Below are 19305 nucleotides of genomic sequence, written 5' to 3' on the forward strand. Positions count from 1 at the left end.
ATTATGGTGCTAGACTTCTTGGGCTTAAATCCTAGTTGTACTTCTTACCAACTGTTTAGTCTTGAGAGAGTTTCTTAACTTTTCTGTGCCTATGTTGACACATCTATAAAAAGAGAATAATAATAATAATGAAAACCCTTATCTGCTTTTCAGGATTGCTATGATAATTAACTGAGCTCATACATGTGAATGCATGTAAAGCACTTGCCATTTAATAGGCACTACAGAAGTGCTTGTTAATTAAAAATGTATACACACATATATTTATCATTATACACGGGGGGTGGGGAGAGAGAGAGGGAGAGCACACACCTACTTTATTCTGGCACTGTGCTGGCCAGACATTTTATCAATATTGCTTTTATCTGTGCATTTATTAGGTATCCACTAGCAATCATTTCACCCTAGTGAATCAGGAAAAAAACTGAAATGTCTACTTAAGCAAGTAGTAGATACAAAATTGGGAGTTTTGTTCCCTAGTCCCAGCATCTCACCATAGACGCCCCTACCTTGAGAGACACGTCTTAAACATCAAACCTAGCAAAGGCTTCTGAGGTGCTATGTCATAATAGAGAACCCACACAACCATTTTTACCCTTTCTTCAGTTAAAGTGAACATTTCCTGTGACTGGAAATTAGTTGGCTATGGATAAAAGACTGGCACAAACCAACAGAAGCATGCTCTGAGTATCAGTTAGTTTGTATGGCTTGTGACAAGAATCTGAGTTTACTTCTCATTCCCAGCTTTGTGATAAGGTGCCCCTGGTGGCCATCTGGCTATAGGCAATAATGCCTGCGATTGTGGGCTGGAGCCAGCGCCTACAAGCTCACGAGAGACAGCTGTTAAGGGATGTCTTAACAGGATGAGGATGTTGTTAAACACAGCCACTGTTAAAAATTATATTATGTAAATGTCCAATTCATTACATTCTAAAGAAAGATAATACTCAGTTTATCATTTCCTAATTATTTTAGTGCATTTTTGCTGTTACCTATCCTCTTGAAGTTACTTGCACTGATTCTGTCTGTATGGTGGAATACTACATAGTAACAAGTTACTGTATCTCTCTTCCCAGCTCCACTCTGTGGCGTCACACTGGAAGCTGAAATGGGGCCATGGTGGGATTATTTATTCTACAGAAGCTGGCAAAAGCCACAAATCAGAGTTTGGTTTATTGTTTTGTTGATTATGTAGTCTTAAGAAAGTAACAGATAGATGTAAATAAGGTAGATTGAATTTAAAAGCATGTTGCATCTACCTCAAGATATTTATTTATTTGTTATTATTATTATTATTCTAATTTGAGACAGGGTCTCACTCTGTCACCCAGGCTGCAGTGCAGTGGTGCAATCTTGGCTCTGCTTCTGGGGCTCAAGTGATCCTCCTGCCTCAGCCTCCCGAGTAGCTGGGACCACAGGCATGCACCACCACACCCAGCTCTTTTGTTTTTTTGAATTTTTAGTAGACATGGGTCTCATCATGTTGCCTAGGCTGGTCTTGAACTCCTGAGCTCAAGTGGTCCACCTGTTTCAACCTCCCAATGTGCTGGGATTACAGGCATGAACCACCATGCATAGCTGCAAAATATTTATTAATTAGAAAAGGACAAACAGTACCTTTACAGTTCAGAGTCCTGGCAGATACCATCTTCACAAAGAAATTGTCTTAGTCTATTCTATGCTACTATAATGAAATACCTGAGACTGGGTAATTTATAACGCACACAAATTTATTGGTTCATGGTTCTGGAAGCCGGTAAGTCCAATGCACCAGCATTTAGTGAGGGTCTTCTTCCCGCATCTTCTCAAGGTAGAAGGGCAATGAGGGTGAAGGAGAGCAAAAGAGTCAACTAGTGGCCTCAAGCCCTTTCATAATAGGCATTAATCCATTTATAATGGTAGAGCCTTCATGACCTAACCCCCTCCCATTAGGCCCTACCTCCCAACACTGTTGCATTAGAGATTAAGTTTCCAACACATACTTGTTAGGGGACACATATAAATCATAGCAGTGATTAAGGTTATCACCAGTAATAAGATATATCAACATCATGTACCCTTTGCTAATGATGTGCTTAGAAAGGCACATTACTTCTGAAATATTCTTGCATAAAATGAATAACTTTAACATAATCATGAGAAAATATCAAACAAACCAAAATTGAGGGATAGGCAACAAGATAACTGACCATTGTTTTCAAAAGTATCAAGATCCTAAAAGACTAGGACTTACCGAGGTATTATCATAGCCACAAGGACAAATGACAACTAAATGTAACGTGGGACCCTGAAAATCTGAATAAAGTCTGTAGTTTGGTTAATAGTACTGTGCCAATGTTAATTTCTTAGTTTTGATCATTATAACTTAATTACAAATCTAACATATTTCAAAAGAAAAGTGTGTTGCATAGCTGGGTGCAGTAGCTCTCGCCTGTAATCCCAGCACTTTGGGAGTCTGAAGCAGGCGATCACTAGGTCAGAAGATCGAGACCATCCTGGCAAACATGGTGAAAACCTGTCTCTACTAAAATACAAGAAAATTAGCTGGGCATGGTGGTACATGCCTGTAGTCCCAGCTACTCAGGAGGCTGAGGCAGGAGAATTGCTTGAACTCAGGAGGTGGAAGTTGCAGTGAGCTGAGATTGCACCACTGCATTCCAGGCTAGCAACTGACCAAGACTCCATCTCAAAAAAAAAAAAAAAAAAAAGAAAAGAAAAAAGAAAAGAAAAAGAAAAGTGTGTTGCATCTACAGCTATCTCATAATAAATAGCACAAAAAATTGAGGAAATATTCTTCCAGTATTCAACAACTATTATCTAGTTCCATTTGGCAAAACGTTTTCCCATGTTATTGTTGAACAGGTGAAGTTCTTTCATGGTCTTTGTTGTTTTACTTTTGCTTTCCTCATTAACATGAACAAAAATACCAATCAGTATTCACACCAGAAATACATTCATTTGTCAATTGCAGCCATAAGTTGGCTATGGATGCAAGACTGGCAAAAATCAACAAAAGCACTCTCTAAGTATCAGTTAGTTTGTACTGCTTGTAGTAGCATTTGTATATGTGCTATCCATCTATTATATCAGTAAAATTTATAATAAACATACACTTTTTTTCAAGGAGTCAGTCTTTAAACATTTACCAGCATATCACTGAATATCGGTCAAAATTATTCATCTTTCCTTCTCTGGGGCCTTTTAAAAGAAATTATTAAATATGCATTTTTCATATTCAGGTCTGATGTATTGGTGATTGTATCTAGGGATCTTCTTGTGATTTTTCTGATGACAATTATATTCATTCATATTGAAGAAAATGAATAAAATATCTTGTGCCCACACCAGGGTCCATGATACCTCACTGATTATATTCAATACTGATTATATTCACTACTGATTACATTAGCAGTCATTATGTCTTTGAGCCAATTTTCCAGCCATGTGGAAGTGTTGACACAAAACATAATTTAAATTAGTAAAAATTTTGTTTTGTATGCTTATTTCATAATTTGTTGAGTTTGAAGATGTCCTTACTATGTAAACAACCACCTACATTGACCCAAACTCTTGAGGACAGAGTTTGTAATTAGTTCTGTCGTTATTTTCAGAATCATTTTTCTCTTTTTGGGTTACAAGCTTCAAATGTGGCCCACAAGCTGACCTTCTCAACAGTGATTGTAATGAGGAGACAGAGCTCAGTCCTAAATTATTCTACAGCTCGTTCAACCTCATTTTGTAAATCTTTGTCAACCCAGTGCTCAGCACACGGCCTGGCACTTAGTAGAACCTCAGTGAATGTTGTTAATGTCATCTAACCCTTTGAGGGCTGCAATACTGCTATTAGTTCACTCTGAATAATGTGTGCCTGGAACAGTTCAGAAATTGTTATGTCCTACAACCAATAACGGTCTCTGCCTCCTCCATGTCTGCCAAGTGCTTGGGTCACACACCTTTCACAGCTCTCTTGATTTTACCTAAGTATAGCCCAGTGACAAAGAGAGCACCATTCAGAGGAATTATAATGCCAGGTGAACAAAGCCAAGACCTACTTAGCTTTTTCCTGTGCTTCCAGAAGAGTTTGGAGTTTTTTTCTGGGGTGGGGCCGGTTGATGGCAGGGAACTGCTCTGCTGGAGAGACTTTGGCGATTACTCAGAGATGTTTACAAGGATTTATTTCTTAGAGTGGTTTGATTTCCAGAAAAATTGCCTTTAAATAAAGCTGGATAAAACAAGTTCCACATTACACTTGTATGAGTTGTCCTGAATGGCATGAATTGTTTTTCCCGAGGCTATTAACTCAGAGTCTGAGCAACACCCTGATATTTTTGCAGGAGTCTAATGCATAGAGATCACGGATGACTGTCCATTTTGTATAATTTCTGACCTACTACTGAGTCCCACCAAATATTGATGATCTTCAACTCATTCAGCAAATTGGAAACTGGGAAATAATCACATTCAGACATTTCTACCTGGCTTGCCACAGCTAATGCCATCCTTTAAAAAAGAAATACCCTTCTGAATCCTATCAATAAATGTCACAGTGTCAAGACAACATTGCCAGACCCTTAGGCCCAGGTTTCCTGCTCCCTCCTAGGATGCCATCCATCTCTGCCACCCCCTCCCACTTTCAGAAAGCGTCTCTGGGTCTTGGCTGAGGTTGTGCCTAGTGAGTTCTTGTCACTGCACACTGACCACAACTCCTCTCACTTGGAATTTTCCTTGTGGGCTACTTTCTTCAATGCAGATCCGTTTATCTCTTTCAACTGTAATAAGACCAGTAGGAGGAAAGTCTTTTGGGGAACAGCAGAATTACAGCTTCTAGGTGGGTGGGAAAAGAACCTAATGCACAGCCTTCGGTTGGCTGGTTGTTGCGTGTGGCTGGGCAGCTCTGCCAGCGCCTTGCACAACCAAGGAGGTAAGTCTATGGAGGGTGGGAGTACACAGGGAACTCATCCTGCTCCTGTCTGCCTTTAAGGACTTGTCCACACAGTTCACATGGCTGTAGATCTCTATTCATTCCAAAGTCTACTAACCGGTTATGTTTTCCTGAACCACAAGCTTAAACCAACTTCTTCCACATAAGCAGCTTTTACCCATATGATGTCACTATTACAGGAAGGAAGGATTTTGTCACTCTACGATGGTACTGTGTGATGTAGTCACCAATCCTCAAAGCTTAGTTACAACAGTGCTGCGTGATTGGAGAGTGAGTTGTTTCTTCTGATGGTTGACTTTTTATTGGATAAGGGCTTAGCGCCTAGCTACAGGAAGCTATTTCTCTTGGACACAATCCAAGAAGTTTTCCTTTTAAAACATTCTTTCTACCTTTCCTATTTTCAATACCCATCAGGTCTATGTAATTATCACTGTCTCTTCTTTTCCCAGACAACCATCACTCTATTTAGCTTTTCCTTCTATAACATTCTATTTAAAGGTCACTCTCTATTTAAAGTGTCACTCTCTGTCCTCTAAAACTGGGGATTAAAATTCCCAGCCTTCCAGAACGGGTAAATAATTGTTTTGTCATGGGAAAAATCAATATCTGCCACCACAGGAAGTGGGGCAGGAAGCACTTGGACAAAGGCCTGCGCTTCAGCTGAGCAGCAGAGTCATTTGTGTGACCCCAAAGGTTATGCTTTCCTGCTTGTTTTACAAAAAGCTGATGACCCAGGCAGAGGAACCAGAGCCCAGATAGAAGTAGAAGTGTGTGCCAGGTACTCTCCAGTGGAGAACGCAGGGCCCCGGGGCAGCTACTCAGTTAGATGTCTTGTTGACCCAAGGTGATGCTCAACAGGAAATAAAGACTACCCTTCAGGGAAAGGGAAGAGGAGTGAGCTGTTCACCCACATTCCCCGCCGAAAGTGAACTACTCAGATATTTTGGACAGTTTTTCCTTCCAAAGCTCAGGGAGCTACAAGGACATTTTGAGCCTGTTCAGTCATCTTTTGATTGAAGTCACGGAAACTCAGTACTCCCATGGCTTTCAGGGTCTGCAAACCTTTCTATCCCCACTTAAAATAATAATAGCATATTGAAATATAATTTACACACATAAAATTTGTCCCTTCAAAGTGTATAATATAGTGGTTTTTGAAATATATTCACAGTATTTACAACCATCACACAATTTTAGGACACTTTCACCACTTCAAAAAGTAACCCAGTACCATTTACCAATCGTAACCCTATTCTCCTATTATCCCATCCCTAAACAACCAATAATCTATTCTGTGCTCTATAGATTTGCCTATTCTGGACATTTCTACTTTCTATCTCTATAGATTTGCATATTTCGGACATGAAATATGTATAGTCTTTTGAGACTGGCTTCTTTCACTTAGCAAAATGTTTTCAAGGATTACCCATGTTTTAGTATATATTAGCACTGCATTTCTTTCTGTGGCCAAATAATATTCCATGATGTGAATATACCACATTTTGTTGATCCCTTCACCAGGTGATGCACATTTGGGTTGTTTCCATTGTTTGGTTACTATGAGTAATGTTGCTATAAACATTCATGTACATATCTTTGTGTAGATATGTGTTTTTAATTCTCTTGGAGTGAAATTGTTGGGTTATATGTTTTGAAACACTGACAAACTTTCCCAAAGTGGCTGCTCCACCTGACATTCCCACCAGCAAGATATAAGGGTTCTGATTTATCCACATCCTTGTCTATACTTACTATTGTCTGTTTTTTTTTTATTTGAAGCTACACTGGTGGATGTGAAGTGGGTCTGATTTGTGTTTCTTTTGTGAATAACGATGTTGAGCATCTTATCATGTGTTTATTGACCTTATCATTAAACACATCTTGCCATCTGTTTATTCTCCTATAGTAAAATGTCTATTGAAATCCTTGCCCATATCTCACCCTGTTGTCCAAGCTAGGGTGTGGTGTTACAATCAAGAATCACTGCAGCCTCAGCCTCCTGGGCTCAAGTGATCCTCCCAGCTCAGCCTCCTGAGTAGCTGGGACTACATGCCCATGCTGCCATGTCTGGCTAATTAAACAATTTTTTTTTTTTTTTGTAGCTACAGGGTCTTACTATGTTACCCAAGCTAGTCTTGAACTCCTGGGCCCAAGTGATCCTCCCCCTCAGACTCCCAAATTGCCAGGATTATAGGCATGAGCCACTGCAGCTGGCCTCTTGCCCATATTTTTAGAAGTTTTTAGAAAACATCTTACTTTCTAGTTATGATCATTCACAAACCAGTCTAGCAATTTTAGAGAGAACTAAAATTGGTGGAGTGATATGGACAATGGAGTTTTTAATATATTTGGGTGGGTTTCTTTTAAATAGGCTTTTTAAAAAGCAGCTTTAGGTTCACAGCAAAATAGAGAGGAAGGTACAGAGATATCCTAACTACCCCCTGCCCCCTACACATGCACAGCCTCCCCCACTATCAACATTCCCCACCAGAGTGGTACATTGGTTAGGACTGACAAATCTACATTGATACATTATTATCAAAGTCCATAGTTTATATTAGAGTTCACTCTTTATGTTGTATATGTTATGAGTTTTGACAAACGTACAGTGATGTGTATCCACCATTATAGTATCAAACAGAATAGTTTTACTTTCCTCAAAACCCTTTAGTGCTCGGCCTGTTCATCCCTTCTCTCAGACATTCATCTCTCCATAGTTTTGCATTTTACAGAATGCTATCTAGTTGTAATCACACAGCATGTAACCTTTCCAGATTGGCTTCCCTCACTTAGTAATATACATTGAAGTTTCCTCCATGTCTTTTCATGGTTCAATAGCTCATTTGCTTTCAGTGCAGAGTATTTCATTGTATCGGGTATACTACAGTTTTAATTTACCCATTCACTTACTGAAGGTTATCTTGACTGCTTCTAAGTTTTGGCAATTATGAATAAAGCTGCATAAACATCTCAGTGCAGATTTTTACGGAGACTTAAGTTTTCAGTTCATTTGCGTAAATGCCACGGAGTGTGACTGCTAGCTCACATGATAAAAGTGTTGTCAGTTAGTTTTGTAAGAAACAGCCAAACTGTTTTCCAAAGTGGCTGTCCTATTCAAATCCTATTTTGCATTCTCTGTAGCAATGAATGAGAGTTCCTCTTGCTCCACAACCTCACCAGCATTTGGTTTTGTGTTTCAGATTTGGGCCATTCTAATAGCCGTATAATAGCACCTGACTGTTGTTTTAGCTTGCAATTCTCTAATGACGTGGTATGTTGAACATCTTTTCATATGCTCATTTATCATCTGTACATCTTCTTTGGTGAGCTGTCTCTTCATTCACTCATTTTTTCACTGGGATGTTTGTTTTTTATTGTTGACTTTTAAGATTTCCTTATATATTTTGAATAACCATTCTTTATCAGATATGTCTTTTGCAAATATTTTCTCACAGTCTGTGGCTTGTCTTTTTGTTCTCTTGACAGCATCTTTCACAGAGCAGAAGTTTTAATTTTAATGAAGCCTAGCTTATCAATTATTTCTTTCCTGGACCATGCCTTTGATCTTATACCTAAAGAGTCATCACCATACCCAAGGTCATCTAGATTTTCTCCTGTGTTTTCTTCCAGGAGTTTTATATTTTTGCATTTTATATTCAGATTTATAATCCATCTCAAGTTAATTTTTGTGAAAGTTATAAAGTCCGTGTCTAGATTTCTATTTTTATATGTGTTAACTTTGTATATTTTACATTCGGGTTTTTTTCATTGTTGAGTTTTAAGAATGTATATTCTAGTTATAAGTCCTTCATTTGACTTATCTATAATATGAGAATATTTTGTCCCATTCTGTGGGTTTTTTACTTTTTCGATGGTGTAATTTGAAGCACAAAAGTTTTTAATTTTAATGAAGTTCTACCTGTCAATTCTTTTATCACATGTGGATTTGGTTTCATATCTAAGAAATCATTGCCTAATCCAAGATCAGAAAGATTTACTTCTATGTTTTCTTCTAAAAACTTTATAGTTTCAATGCTTGTATTTAGGTCAATTATGTGTTTTGAATTAGTCTTTGTATATGGTGTGAGATATTGTTATAACATCATTCTTTTGAATATAGATATTCAGTTTTTCTGGCACAATTTATTACAAAACTATTGTTTCCCATAATTGTCCTGGCGCCCCAGTGAAAAATCAACTAGCCAACTAAGGTAACAGGGTTTATTTCTGGACTCTCAGTGCTATCCTATTGATCTGTGTGTCTATCTTCACAGAGTACCACAATGTCTTGATTACTACAGCTTTGTGGTAAGATTTGAAATTGGGAAATATGTCCTCTGCTTTTTCATTTTCAAAATTGTTTTGTCTATTCTGAGTACCTTCAATTTCCATATGAATTTTAGGGTCATCTTGTCAATTTCTGCAAATAAGTAATCTGGGATATTGATGGGGATTGTGTGGAATCTGTAGATCAATTTGGGGAGTTTTGCATTTTTGGATAGTTCATTGCTAGTGTCTAGAAATACAATGTACTTTTACATATTGATCTTGTATCCCAAAACCTGGTTGGACTCATGTATTATTTTTTTGTTTTGTTTTGTTTTTTTGAGATGGAGTTTTAATGGGCTTTTTTTTTTGATGGATCTTACTTCTACTTTGCACTACTCTCCTCATCTCTGAATTGCACCATTTTTGATCTTTTTTCCATTTCTCTAACACACTAAGCTTCTCCTTGTCACAAGGCCTTTGCACATGTTGTTTTCTGTCTGGATCTCACCCTTCTGAATTCTTCCACCTGGTTAACTATCTTTCACCTCTCCTACCCTGAGCTGCCACCACCTAAGTCCATATCTGGTCCCTTTTTGGAAGCCATCATAGTACTGTGTTTCTTCTCAATATTTACCTTAGTTTATGAGCTCATTTGTGTTATATTTTGACCAATGTCAATTTCCCCATCAGATAATAACCCTCTGTTTTTCCTCATTATTATATTTTCAACATCTACATAGTCCCTAGCACATAGTAGATGCTTAATAAGCATTTTTTGAAAGAAAAAGTGAATAAATAGTTAGTATTGAGAAAATATACCTATCATAAAGAACTTTGTGCAGGTCAGTGATGAGTAGCACATTTAAGGTCGGGCATACCATCTGTGTAACCAATTCTGGCTTCCTTCTGGGCAATTACATTCCAGAATGGAATGTAATTGTCTGGGAGAGGAGAGTCATTGAGTGTGTAGCCAGTAACGTGGTTGCCCGCACCCCCACCTCTCTCTCTCTACTAAGGTTTCTTGCCTGGTGGTGGGAAACCCAGAAAGAAAACTCCAGCCATCTGAGTCATTTGCAGATGACTTCTTTGTCTGCTTCTTACCTTTCCTGAGGTACAGCTGACTTATGAGGAAGAGGTAGAGGAAGGTGGGGAGTTGAAAAGATTCATTTACTTTCCATACCAAATTAATTCACCCTAACAAAAATAGGGAAATCCCCAACCAGCTGTTCCAGTGACTAGCAAGAAAAATATTCTCTTGGAACACTCCAACAAAAGACACACTTTGTGTGCTGGCTGTCTTAAAAAGAACGCGTTAGAGCCTTCCAACTACTGCCCACCCTGAATGCTTTATAAATATCAGTGGCAATAGTTAGAACATTTTTTTTTTCTTGACTGAAATTCTCTTAAAAGTCTAGGTTCAACTTTGGTGCTTTGGTGGTGGCATAGATCCACCGGAATGTTGAGGGTGGTAGAGAACCAAGAGAAGACTAGCTCAGGGGCCAAAAAAATGGAACCAAGATATGGTGGGGCTGCCAGTTGTTGGCGTGTGACAAACTTTCTGCCCTATTCTTGGAATCCATGTTCCAGTTGTCAGCCCAAACAGAAGGAAAATGTTTGCATACAGAGAAAGAAGGTTAGGAAGTAGATATTTTTCACTTTGATCTATATTTTAGATGTTCCTTACGCATCTGAAATGGGGTTTTGCTTCAGGTGTTTTGAGACCTTTTAGACATGGTGAAACATTGTATTGGGAAACTGCAAGAGCATCATGATAGGGACCACTCTGTTTTGTCTTTGGGTCTTCACTGTCTCCCACAATGCCTGGCTTGGAGTAGAGGCTCACTGAAAATTAGACAGAATGTCTGAAATAAGACGACACATGGCAATCTTACTTTGCAAAGTAGATTTTATGGCCCTATGAAGTAAACTCACTTTCTGTGTTTTTTATTTTATCCTGATGCTTATCCTTTTTATCTTCTGTGCCACAGATGCAAATATTTATAGTACTTAATTTTTAGTTGTTTAGAGTAGATAATTCATTATAAATAAATTCCATAAGCAAATAAGTAAAATAATTTTTGCTGTAAATAACATTTAAAGGAAAATGATTCAAAAGTGAAAAATATAGTTTACTAGCTATGGTCTTTAAATGCCTTGTCAAAGGAAATTTTAAAATACTAGGAATTTATATTGAAGCAAGAATGGAAAAGGGAGTTTATGAAAGCACAATAATCAAATCTATTTTCTTTCTTAGACTAATATATTAAGGTAAACACCATGCAAGAGCTACCCTCTCTTATCTTTCCTCCTATTTCAGAATACCTCTCTAATAAAAGAACAAAATTTCAATTTGAGTCCCTTCTGAACTCTCCAAACCCTATCAGTTGTGTTGATGCGGGGTGTCTTGGAGCAGAGGTTTCTGAGTATTCATGCGCAAGTTTCCAGTTGCTTCCTGACAGTATTGCCTGGGACAAAATAGAGACAGACTTCTAAGTTGGGGTGACTTTACTTGAGTTTAATAATATACAAATTGTTACATCTGTAAATGGGTCAAGATCATTGAACTTGGATTTTCTTAGATTTCCTCTACTCTCAAAGCTTTGATTATCATTTACATGCTATTCTGGTTCCATAAATATTCATTGAGCATTGGCTGAAGAAATCATCTAGACTCTGGGAAAAGGGCAATGAATAGCACGCAAAGCTCCTGTTCTCATGGAGTTTATATCCTGGTAGAGCTTATTATTTTCCCCATAGTAAAATGAAATAAAAACTGTATAAATCTCAAAGTGTTGCTCTGAGGATTCAGTGGGGGTAGGGTAAGAAGGTGCAAGACAGAAATTGAGAGACAAAACATCCACTGGCTTTTCAAGGATCTTGGCTGTGTATGGATGGAAAAGGTTAAGGGAGACCCATTAGGATGCAGACATGTAGGCATGGTTTTTAGCTGCAAGGGAGGAAGCACTAGAAACAAAAATTGCTGAAAACATGAGAGAGAAGAAAAGAATGAGATCAAGGGTATAGGAGAGATTACACTTGATCAGGAAACAGAACTGTGACTCCAGATGTCACAGGAAAAGTTCTGAGTGGAGAGACTGAAGGTGTTTTTATATAACTAGGCCCTGGAGAAGTATCATTTAAAGTTGTGAACAGTTTCCCTTGTGAAGAGGTAGGAACTTTGAAGGTTAATGTGTGATGTCTCTGAGGCATTTTCCTTGCTTGATTATATGGTAAGAGGTTTTTATCATGGAAGTAATTTAAATACCCATAGAAGTAGTACACTAATGTTTCTCAGGGATTATTCTCAAGACCACATGCATCAAGTTACCATGGTACTTATTAAAACTACATGCTCCTAGGCCCCATACAAGGTGCTTCAAAATAGGATCTCTGGAAGTTGGACTTTGAGAGTTTCATTTATTATTTTGGTAAAATACATACAGCAAAATTCCCCATTTTAAAGTATAAATTCAACAATAGTATATTCACAATGTTGTGCAACCTTAATCATAATCTGCTTTAAAAAGAACATTTTAGGCCGGGCGCTGTGGCTCAAGCCTGTAATCCCAGCACTTTGGGAGGCCGAGGCGGGTGGATCACGAGGTCAGGAGATCGAGACCATCCTGGTCAACATGGTGAAACCCCGTCTCTACTAAAAATACAAAAAATTAGCTGGGCACGGTGGCGCGTGCCTGTAATCCCAGCTGCTCGGGAGGCTGAGGCAGGAGAATTGCCTGAACCCAGGAGGCGGAGGTTGCGGTGAGCCGAGATCGCGCCATTGCACTCCAGCCTGGGTAACAAGAGCAAAACTCCGTCTCAAAAAAAAAAAAAAAAAATTATAGCCGTTCTGAGTGAGTGTAGAGTCGTATTTCATTGTAGTTTTAACTTGCATTTTCCTAATGGCTAGTGACATTGAACATCTTTCTATGTACTTCTTGGCCATTTGTGTATCTTCTTTGGAGAAAATTCTGTCCAGGCCCTGTGCTTGTTTAACTGTATTGTTTGACTTTTTGTTGTTTGGTTATAGGAGTTCTTTATATAATTTGCAAATATTTTCTCCCAGTCTATGAATTATCTCTTTACTCTGTTGATAGTATCCTTTGATGTTTGATGAAGTCTAATTTATCTGTTTTTTATTGCTTGCAGAAAGGCACCCAAGTTGATTATGATTTTTATGATCATGATTATAGCACTAAAACAACCAATCTTGCATTGACAGTATTACCAACACCCTATCTGTTGAGGATAGTATATTCCCGATAGCTAGATTTGCTTTAGGTGCATATATCTAAGAGAATCAAATATTATGCCCATTTCATTTACCAGTGTTTTTTTTTTTCAATTAAAAGATATTTTTTATTAGCATAAGTATTTCACCTTTAATTTTGATCATAAATAAATTTCATGCCCTATGTAGAAGGGTTAAAGCAAGATAAAAAACAAAACTGCTAAGTAAAAATTGTTCAGCTATCATGACTTGCCTGTTATAGTTTCATTGGTCTAAACATTTACCTTTATATAATCTGTTTGTGTTTCACATTTATTTTGCTCACCAAAAATTTCTTGAGCATCTGCCACATGCTTGAGAATATGCCAAGCACCAAAGATAGAAAGATAGAAAGACCTGAGCTCTGTACTCATGGTTTTCACCGTCTTGCAGGACACAAGAACACAGAAGCTGAAAATATTATACTACGCAGAACATTTCTATAAGAGAATGAGACTAAAGTGCTATGAGATCACAAAAGAAAGAATTGCAAACTGTATTCCTTTGGTGATGGGAACTCAAAAGAAGTCTTTTGGCAAGGGAGTTTCATGAACTCATTTAATTTTTTTGAAATGTAATTCTGGCAGCAATGTAAGAGTGGACTGGACTGGACTAGAATGGGGCAATTTCAGACAGTGAAGTCAGTGAGAATGCGTATTTTGGCAATGAATTCTCACGATACTCTTTCTCTTTATTCTAAAATAAAAATATTTTAGACTTGTTCTAAAATATTTCAGATATTGCTGTGAGGTGGGTTTCTTGAACTTTTATTATGGAAAGTTCCAAACATACAAACAATTATTTCATGTACCATCAGCACAGCGTCAACAGTTATCAAAAACATGGCCAGTCTCATTTCATTGACTGCCCCCAGAGCCCTTTTCCCAGGTATGTGGAAGCAAATCTTAGACATTACATTAAAATTCATCTGTGAAGATTTTTATGTAACTCTAACAGATAAGAACTCTTAAAAATATATCTCAGTACTATTATCCTACCTAAATAAAGTTAATAATACTTTATTAATGGTATGAGGTTTTTAAAACTTAGGATTTATGTAAATATTCACATATAAAATTGTATATTATTTCTTATGGAGAATTTTTTTCCTTAATACCTTTGGTAAGGGATGCAGGAGTGATTGAGTTTCTTAAAAACTAAAATCAGGGCCAGGCGCGGTGGCTCACGCCTGTAATCCCAGCACTTTGGTAGGCCGAGGTAGGTGGATCACGAGGTCAAGAAATCGAGACCATCCTGATCAACATGGTGAAACCCCGTCTCTACTAAAAATACAAAAAATTAGCTGGGCATGGTGGCACCTGCCTGTAATCCCAGCTACTCAGGAGGCTGAGGCAGGAGAATTGCCTGAACCCAGGAGGCGGAGGTTGCGGTGAGCCGAGATCGCGCCATTGCACTCCAGCCTGGGTACCAAGAGTGAAACTCCGTCTCAAAAAAAAAAAAAAAAAAAAAAGTGAAATCATGCTTCTTCAAATGCATACAAAATATACAATTCCCAAAGCTACATCAGTTATTAGCTCTTTTATACATGTGTATAGCAGAGAAGTTTCTACTTTATTTGTTACACACTCATAATTTGAAAACAATGTGTATAACAACTTATATTGAGAACTTTTCCTTTAAGATTTTTTTTTACTCAATAGTAATTCCTCACATTTGTGTCATGCCTTGAATTTTCCAAACTGCTTTCATGTCTACTATCTTGTGAACTCTGAGAGTTCTGCTGTGCAAAGATGTCTATTATCTACTGTTTACAGTTTTTTATCAATTTTACTTTGTTGTGGCTTTTGGGCTTGGAATGCAATAATAAACAATATATGCGAAATCCTCTAATTGCAAGCCAAGAAAGACTTTGTAGTCAAGCCTGCATGAGGATGAAAGGAAATTAGTGTAACATCTCATCAGTTATAATTTACTTCATTTTCTATAGTATGGGAATATTTAGCATTTATACACACACACTACACACACATGTGTATAAGGATTTTAAATCCATGATTACAACTCAGTATTTTTCGTGGGCTCAAAACCCACCCATATATTTTCTGAACCTCTTGGAAAGGCTTGTGTTAATAGTAAGATTAAGGAACACGGCAACACATGAATTAGGACAGGGTTTGGGGCTGAAACATTCTGAGAGATCACTCATAATTGGTGCTGTATCCTTTTTATCATTTATTTAAATGTGTTAACATGGCCAGACATGCATTAGACATGGTTTTCGTCAAAACATTCTATAGCAGAATGGCTTGGTGTCTGTTAACCAAAGACAGTGATACAAGTATCATATTTAATATTGACTCTTGCTCTTCACCCATAAAATATAGAACACTGAAGCACTCTTTTTAAACACAGCAAAACTCTGCCCCATGATTATAAAGGAGTACAGAGGTTGACACTGTACTCTGTACTCCAGAGATGTGCTCTGGAGTAGTACAAACAGGTTTATAAACTGCTAGAGTTAAGGAAGCTGCATGGTGTCTCTTCTAGTTTAGGTTCCTCCAGTGGTGTACTGGAGTCTGTTTTACCTGAGCCCAACAGCTGATTGTTAAATATGCAGGAATTTTGCAAACTAGTATTTAAACTGTCAGTTGCTTAAAATCAGCCAAGGTGGGAGTATTTACACCACAAAAATGAGCCAACTGTCAATCTGGCTTCCCTCCTCATCCCTCAGAGCCATTTTACCAGCACACCACTGCCTCCCAGGTAAGTTAAAGGAAAAAATGAGTTAGTTTATGTAAAGCGCTTTGCATAGAGCTCCCCATAGCGAAAGCATTCAATAAATGGTAGCTACCATTATTATTATTTGCCATTGAAAATAAATGCAGCCAATTCTCAACTGTTTATCAAATTGATAAATCATCTATGTCCTATGTTTATTTGTTTTTGTTCCTATTTGACTAGTTTACTAGCAGCATACAAGGGAGTATGTTCAGGCACAGGAAAAAGGCGGTGAAAACCTAATCAACCCATAGTAGTGCTTATCGTTACAGCATCTTGATCTTGACAAAATATTTGCTGAGAGAGAAAGACTGAAAGTTGTAAAAAAGTGAAAATCAGATTATATCTACATTTAAAATGTTGACTCTACTTTGTCTTCCTTGAAACAGCTCATCAAAATTCCATTATAAATAGAAAATGACAAAATAATAATTTTGGACACTTGTAGAAAAATATGACAATTCTGGATTTCAGTAATGAATCAGAATTCCTGACACACATTATTTTAGGCAAAAAAGGGAATTATTGGTTCTTGTAAATTTCAGAGGTAAAAATTAAGGGATAGGTCTGTGTTGAACACAACTGCACCAGGCCATGAGTGCTCCGTTTCTCCAGCTTCTGTTAGATTACTGCTGTTCCCAGTCTCCACGTGGCAGACTCAGCAGCTCCAAACTCTGTCTTTAAAGTGGAATGCTCTTCCCAAAATCATGTCCCTCAGGAAAGAGGAACTCCTTTTTTTTTTTTTTTAATAGTTCCTGTAAAATTCCCGAAGTTTACTTGATTGAACTGGCTTTGGTCACACACCTGACACCTCTTTGGGAGTATATCTAATAGGGAAAAGGTAATTTATTCCAACAACAACAAGAACAAAGAAAAACCTGTAAGAGTATACCTAACAGGGTAAAGGTAATTTAATCCCCTCTTCCAAAAAAAAACCGTGTGGTGTTATTACACTAAGATGAAATGGATGTCATGCAACCAAAATACAATTGTCTACTCTAAATGACCTTCATTGTAATTGAATTTATGTTGATGGCAATTCATGTATACGTGTAGAGCTAGCACACCGGCTTTCTCTTGGAACAAAGTTCTGATAACAACCTAACAACCTTCTCAGATTAAGTTTTAGCCCAGGGCATTTCTGAAGCCATTAAAGACCCTAGTCATAAAGAAGCAAAAATAGAGATAGTATCACTACAGGAACTAATCTGAGAGACCTGGGTAAAAGAGTGTTTTAAAAAGCAAATGCTAGCCAAAAAAAATTTATAACACCTCCTGCCAGGCAAAGTTCAAGTTTCAGCTAATAGGATAATATTCCTGGCATGATCTTGGTGCCTTCCTTAACCAAGAATTAGAGCCCCATGGTACGATAACCTCAGAAAGTTTGGAAGCAGTAGCACCAGGAAAAGCGAGAGAGGTCAAAACTCTGTGTGTCCTGTAATGGACACAAACCTGTTGGCATTTATAAATTCCACAGTGTTTTGCTGTCAAATTTGTTTTAGAATTTCATTTCAGGAAAGTAAGTTCTAACTCTAATGTTATGGAGAAGTTTAAATATTTATACCAAAGAAAATAAAAAGCCCAAACCCTCTACCCCAGAGTCTCTACCATTGACAACTTACATAATTCTAACGAGTGTAAAGTATCAACCTCTATGCATCTTGCTCTCTGCTGGGAAGGTGATGCTTCTGTTTCTCTTGGCTTTAATTTGTTTGGCCTGAGCTGGATGTCATCCTGATTCCTAACCCTCCTCATGGAGTCACAGGCTGTAATGCATGAGTCACAGAGGTTAAAACACGGCCTTTTCTGGTTTATATTATGTGTGGATTCTGTAATAGTCTTGGAATAGTGTTCCATGATTCATATCCTAGTCTGGTATTCTTAGCTAAATGCATCTTCTGGTTTGGTGATATATATTGAGAGCCCTACGATGCTTATTGAATATGGAGTGATTTAAGGAAACCATTTTTTTCTATTCCTTGAGAACTTTCTTATAATATCCCACTCAAGTATGATTTGTTTAAAACATTGTGATGCTCACTTTTATCTTCACCATTAAATATGTCATAGTAAATAATCTTCTCACAATACCAAGGAAACACCAAATGTAAGAAGAGCATTTATTTTACAAAAAAAAAGAGGAGACACATCTGTCAGCATTTTGGAGGGTGAGCATATTTCCCAAAGATTTTGAGATTGGATGGATGTTGGCACCCTGTGTGGTCCTGAAAAAAAGAAACCCATCTTGGGTCTTTTGTAATTGAACTAGAAACTGTACCAACCCAGAGTTTATAAACAGTATCATATAACGTTCATTTTGAAATATACAGAAATGTTAATGAGGTGATGGCTGTGAAATAATTTTTTATGAGAAATACAATGTATGCTGGCATCAAACAGTGGGAATCATTACCGATTTATTTTCTCCTATGAAAAAATGATACTCAAAGATTAGTGGCATCTTAGAAAGGGATCCGTGTTATTTGCAGAAACATCATTAAGGCTATACAACTGTGGCACTAAAGGACAGGCAGCAGTTTAAAATACAGAAAATTTAAAAGGGGCATTTCCAGAAAATAAATGAGAATGTTCATTCTAGCTAAGCTTTATGAGTAAGGTAAACTTATCTGGCATTTGTCCCTATTTTCTTCCTGGGACCTTTTAAATGGAAGTTTAGTAATTCATTCTTAATCACTCACAAGCTGTTAGGTACCTCGTGGCTTGTAACCATCAGAATTAATTGCAGGTACCTCTGCAAGTCTGCAGCATGCAATAAACATGATCGTGATGGATTCCTAACACAACCTGGCTGGCTTAGGGTAATTATCTCTGGATCCCTTCTTTTTGTTTTGAAGTGTATTTAATTCTCAGTGGATTTCTGAAGCAGTATTTTGCCTTTCTTGAAAGAAAATTAAAGAAAGTCTGCAAAATAGAAAAATAATTAAACTAAACTCTCAACTTTTTGGAAGGGAAAATGTGGGGGAGGGGGAATGAGCTAAAGGCTAAAATACGTCTGTGAAACTGTTTCTCTAAAGCAGGAAAAGAAAAGTGAATTTGGTGATGGTATATTGATCCTGGAATTTAATAA

At 37.6% G+C, this 19305-nt stretch overlaps 1 long non-coding RNA gene across 1 annotated transcript in view; it reads right to left on the reverse strand.

Annotated features, from left to right (window-relative positions):
* Positions 1-17175: 17175 nt before the first annotated feature.
* Positions 17176-19305, reverse strand: part of LOC105716430 (uncharacterized) — a 51255-nt gene continuing 49125 nt past the window's right edge. The window contains exons 3-4 of the long non-coding RNA XR_001107278.2: positions 18259-18442; positions 17176-17376 (exon numbers count right to left, since the gene is read on the reverse strand). This is a non-coding gene — a long non-coding RNA (uncharacterized LOC105716430). The remainder of the gene's footprint in view (positions 17377-18258; positions 18443-19305) is intronic.

The sequence above is a fragment of the Aotus nancymaae genome, unplaced genomic scaffold (assembly GCF_030222135.1).
Source record: "Aotus nancymaae isolate 86718 unplaced genomic scaffold, 86718_ANA_hifiasm-v0.15.2.pri h1tg000062l, whole genome shotgun sequence".
Classification (NCBI taxonomy): domain Eukaryota; kingdom Metazoa; phylum Chordata; class Mammalia; order Primates; family Aotidae; genus Aotus; species Aotus nancymaae.